At 57.0% G+C, this 5,000-nt stretch overlaps 2 non-coding genes and 1 pseudogene across 2 annotated transcripts; all 3 read right to left on the bottom strand.

Moving 5' to 3' along the window:
• Window positions 1–277, bottom strand: part of LOC124771650 — a 4,214-nt pseudogene extending 3,937 nt beyond the window's left edge.
• Window positions 278–465: 188 nt separating this feature from the next.
• On the bottom strand, window positions 466–620 carry LOC124771827. The gene has a single exon (XR_007013535.1). It is a non-coding gene; the product is annotated as a 5.8S ribosomal RNA (ribosomal RNA).
• A 351-nt stretch (window positions 621–971) lies between these two features.
• On the bottom strand, window positions 972–2,880 carry LOC124772131. The gene has a single exon (XR_007013804.1). It is a non-coding gene; the product is annotated as a small subunit ribosomal RNA (ribosomal RNA).
• Window positions 2,881–5,000: the final 2,120 nt, after the last annotated feature.

The raw sequence follows: 5,000 nt of genomic DNA, 5'->3' as shown, positions 1-5,000 counted from the left end.
GAAGGAGAGGTCCCGCCGACGCTCGCACCGGCCGCTACGGGCCTGGCACCCTCTACGGGCCGTGGCCTCATTCAAGTTGGACTTGGGCTCGGCGCGAGGCGTCGGGGTAGTGGACCCTCCCAAACACCACATGCCACGACAGGCGGCAGCCTGCGGGGTTCGGTGCTGGACTCTTCCCTGTTCGCTCGCCGCTACTGGGGGAATCCTTGTTAGTTTCTTTTCCTCCGCTTAGTAATATGCTTAAATTCAGCGGGTAGTCTCGCCTGCTCTGAGGTCGTTGTACGAGGTGTCGCACGCCACACCGCCAGCCGGCTGTGCACGCTACCGAGAAAGTACCGGTATGCGAACCGCCAGGCGACGGGCGCGCATCGCACGTTTGAGGAGACGCGGCCGGCCCCACAGGCGGCCGCGACACTCCCAGGTCTGCGAAGCGGGGCAAACGCCGCGCGCTTCAGTATACGTAGCCGACCCTCAGCCAGACGTGGCCCGGGAACGGAATCCATGGACCGCAATGTGCGTTCGAAACGTCGATGTTCATGTGTCCTGCAGTTCACATGTCGACGCGCAATTTGCTGCGTTCTTCATCGACCCACGAGCCGAGTGATCCACCGTCCTGGGTGATCTTTTCTCAGTTTCCGCCGTCTCTTTCGAGACGGTCGCATAGGAGGGAGTGAGGCGTGTGGCGGCCCCTGTTCCAGCGTTCTGTGTCCAACGGCCTCACGGCCGACGGGCGTCGTACGGCTCCACACCGGAGCGGACAGGCACTCGGGCGAAAGTCATTCAAAACCGGCGCCAGGCGCCAGGTGCCGCAGGCCAGCCGCTCCAGCGCTTCAGCGCTCGTACCACACAACATTGCCGCTAGTTTTGAGAGGCACGCGTGGTTCCGCACGCGGCGCACGGCTACGGCGAGCCGTACAGGTAGCGTGTTGCGCGACACGACACGCACATCGAAAGACATGCAGTCTAGTCGGTAATGATCCTTCCGCAGGTTCACCTACGGAAACCTTGTTACGACTTTTACTTCCTCTAAATGATCAAGTTTGGTCATCTTTCCGGTAGCATCGGCAACGACAGAGTCAATGCCGCGTACCAGTCCGAAGACCTCACTAAATCATTCAATCGGTAGTAGCGACGGGCGGTGTGTACAAAGGGCAGGGACGTAATCAACGCGAGCTTATGACTCGCGCTTACTGGGAATTCCTCGTTCATGGGGAACAATTGCAAGCCCCAATCCCTAGCACGAAGGAGGTTCAGCGGGTTACCCCGACCTTTCGGCCTAGGAAGACACGCTGATTCCTTCAGTGTAGCGCGCGTGCGGCCCAGAACATCTAAGGGCATCACAGACCTGTTATTGCTCAATCTCGTGCGGCTAGAAGCCGCCTGTCCCTCTAAGAAGAAAAGTAATCGCTGACAGCACGAAGGATGTCACGCGACTAGTTAGCAGGCTAGAGTCTCGTTCGTTATCGGAATTAACCAGACAAATCGCTCCACCAACTAAGAACGGCCATGCACCACCACCCACCGAATCAAGAAAGAGCTATCAATCTGTCAATCCTTCCGGTGTCCGGGCCTGGTGAGGTTTCCCGTGTTGAGTCAAATTAAGCCGCAGGCTCCACTCCTGGTGGTGCCCTTCCGTCAATTCCTTTAAGTTTCAGCTTTGCAACCATACTTCCCCCGGAACCCAAAAGCTTTGGTTTCCCGGAGGCTGCCCGCCGAGTCATCGGAGGAACTGCGGCGGATCGCTGGCTGGCATCGTTTATGGTTAGAACTAGGGCGGTATCTGATCGCCTTCGAACCTCTAACTTTCGTTCTTGATTAATGAAAACATACTTGGCAAATGCTTTCGCTTCTGTTCGTCTTGCGACGATCCAAGAATTTCACCTCTAACGTCGCAATACGAATGCCCCCGCCTGTCCCTATTAATCATTACCTCGGGTTCCGAAAACCAACAAAATAGAACCGAGGTCCTATTCCATTATTCCATGCACACAGTATTCAGGCGGGCTTGCCTGCTTTAAGCACTCTAATTTGTTCAAAGTAAACGTGCCGGCCCACCGAGACACTCAATAAAGAGCACCCTGGTAGGATTTCAACGGGGTCCGCCTCGGGACGCACGAGCACGCACGAGGCGGTCGCACGCCTTCGGCTCGCCCCACCGGCAGGACGTCCCACGATACATGCCAGTTAAACACCGACGGGCGGTGAACCAACAGCGTGGGACACAAATCCAACTACGAGCTTTTTAACCGCAACAACTTTAATATACGCTATTGGAGCTGGAATTACCGCGGCTGCTGGCACCAGACTTGCCCTCCAATAGATACTCGTTAAAGGATTTAAAGTGTACTCATTCCGATTACGGGGCCTCGGATGAGTCCCGTATCGTTATTTTTCGTCACTACCTCCCCGTGCCGGGAGTGGGTAATTTGCGCGCCTGCTGCCTTCCTTGGATGTGGTAGCCGTTTCTCAGGCTCCCTCTCCGGAATCGAACCCTGATTCCCCGTTACCCGTTACAACCATGGTAGGCGCAGAACCTACCATCGACAGTTGATAAGGCAGACATTTGAAAGATGCGTCGCCGGTACGAGGACCGTGCGATCAGCCCAAAGTTATTCAGAGTCACCAAGGCAAACGGACCGGACGAGCCGACCGATTGGTTTTGATCTAATAAAAGCGTCCCTTCCATCTCTGGTCGGGACTCTGTTTGCATGTATTAGCTCTAGAATTACCACAGTTATCCAAGTAACGTGGGTACGATCTAAGGAACCATAACTGATTTAATGAGCCATTCGCGGTTTCACCTTAATGCGGCTTGTACTGAGACATGCATGGCTTAATCTTTGAGACAAGCATATGACTACTGGCAGGATCAACCAGGGAGCTGCGTCAACTAGAGCTGAGCAGCCGGCCGCCCGGGAGTGTGTCCCGGGGGCCCGCGCGAACACGCAAGCGTCCGCTCAATCATTCTGCAAACAGGAGGAGGCTGAGCTCCCCTGCACAATACACCTCGAAACCCTCTCAGGTCCCGGCGGCGCGCAGCGCCGTCCCAAGTACTTGGTCGGGTTCGAGAGAGGCGCAATCGCCCGGAGTTAGGCGAGTAGACGCTTTCGGTGCGACCACCCGTGCTCCCAACTGAGCTTGCCGCTGCCGACAGAGGCCCGGGAGCGTGCTGTCGTGGCATTGCCGGCGGGAGACAACACGCGCCACCTACGGTGACCGGCAGCTCCAACGCCAGCGCCACAGAAGGACAAAAGCCCCACTTGGGTGCCGAAGCGAACTCTCCCAGCACAGCGCACGCGCCAACACATCCGCACAGCTGCGATACAAACCACCAGCGAGAACCGCTGGGGCGACCGAGCAGCAGACGGCGTCGCGGCGCCGAGCGCCGGGCGGCGGCGCATCCTCAACGCACACAGTCCTCAATCGGACCAGCACACTGAAGATGTCCACCGCGCTTCGCACCGGGCCCGCGAGGACCTACTTTGGCCGCACGGCGCCGCGCGCAGGGTGCGCCGGCGCGCAGCTGCGACGCCTGCCGCGTCCGTCGGCCGGCGCGCCTGCCACTGGCCGCCCCCACCAGCCGGCTGTAGCGCGTGCGCCCACGCACCGCGCGGCCAGCACGCCGGGAGGCGCCCCCTCACCGGCCGGGGACGGTCCCACCCAGCCACCGCCGCGTATCGCTTCACACCCAGATGCCGTTCAGTTTCGTCGGCATGGTGGGTATCGCTGGAACAACCGGTTCGTACCTCAACCTATCGTCGCCATCACCGATTCACCCCTAGCGAGAACAACCGCACCACAACAGGTTACCATTTGTTCATTTGCGTAACTTCACCAGAAAACGCAGGCGTCCATCGCCATTTGCAACTTCAACGATTATTGCATGCCTGTGTCAGGTGTCACGCCACACTACGTCTGCCCACATACACGCAACAAAATGTGCACGCCTAGACAATACGTGGAAGGTGGCCCCCGTACGTATGCGATGTCCATTGCTCGAACGACTGTCAACCGGCCTCTGTAGCATGTCGCAGATATGGAACGCGGTGCACCATGCCATCACGGTGTGTGAGGAGAGACGACTAGGTCCGAATACATCAACAGACAGCTCATGCTGATCGCCATCCACGGCGTCCGTTCCTCCCACACGTCTCTATGGCGTACCACACTGCAATCCAGCTCTCATAGGGAGACGACACGTAGCTGCGTGCACAATATTTGCACTGTATGGTCCGCCGTTTTTGGGCGCAGTCGTTGTACGGTCACACATGTGCCACGATGTATCATTCGGTACATAAGGACGAATGTGCAGTACAGATTGTGGTTTACGCGTACGACATTAGCGGACGGTTGACACAGGCCGCACCACAACGTAGCCTGAGTACGTCGCATGCGAAGGGCATTGAACATGCAAACTTCTCACCAACCAGCTTGCGAAGGCAGGGGGGCAAGGTGGGGACGTGGGGAGGGGCGGCATGTACGTCCTGCTGCCATCCACATTACAGTGTACAGCAGGAGCATGTGGAAAGTCAGCAAGACTTGCAAGGTGTTTAACATGAAGCGATACACAGGGGAGCGGGCAGTGCGAGTAGCGAACTATATTGCGAGGGTTGCGGGTGGGCAACACTACACTAATTGAACGAGTCGTATAACAATTACAGAGCAGGTTTAGGCGACAACATGGGTTACGTTAGGGGACAACGTGGGTTACGTTAGGGGACAACGTGGGTTACTTTAGGGGACAACGTGGGTTAGGTTAAGGCACAACGTGGGTTAGGTTAAGGCACAACGTGGGTTAGGTTAAGGCACAACGTGGGTTAGGTTAAGGCACAACGTGGGTTAGGTTAAGGCACAACGTGGGTTAGGTTAAGGCACAACGTGGGTTAGGTTAAGGCACAACATGGGTTAGGTTAAGGCACAACATGGGTTAGGTTAAGGCACAACATGGGTTAGGTTAAGGCACAACATGGGTTAGGTTAAGGCACAACGTGGGTTAGGTT

Source organism: Schistocerca piceifrons, unplaced genomic scaffold, assembly GCF_021461385.2.
Source record: "Schistocerca piceifrons isolate TAMUIC-IGC-003096 unplaced genomic scaffold, iqSchPice1.1 HiC_scaffold_936, whole genome shotgun sequence".
NCBI classification, from domain to species: domain Eukaryota; kingdom Metazoa; phylum Arthropoda; class Insecta; order Orthoptera; family Acrididae; genus Schistocerca; species Schistocerca piceifrons.
The sequence above is the reverse complement of the archived record's forward strand: the minus strand, read 5'-3'. Positions and strand labels throughout refer to the sequence as shown.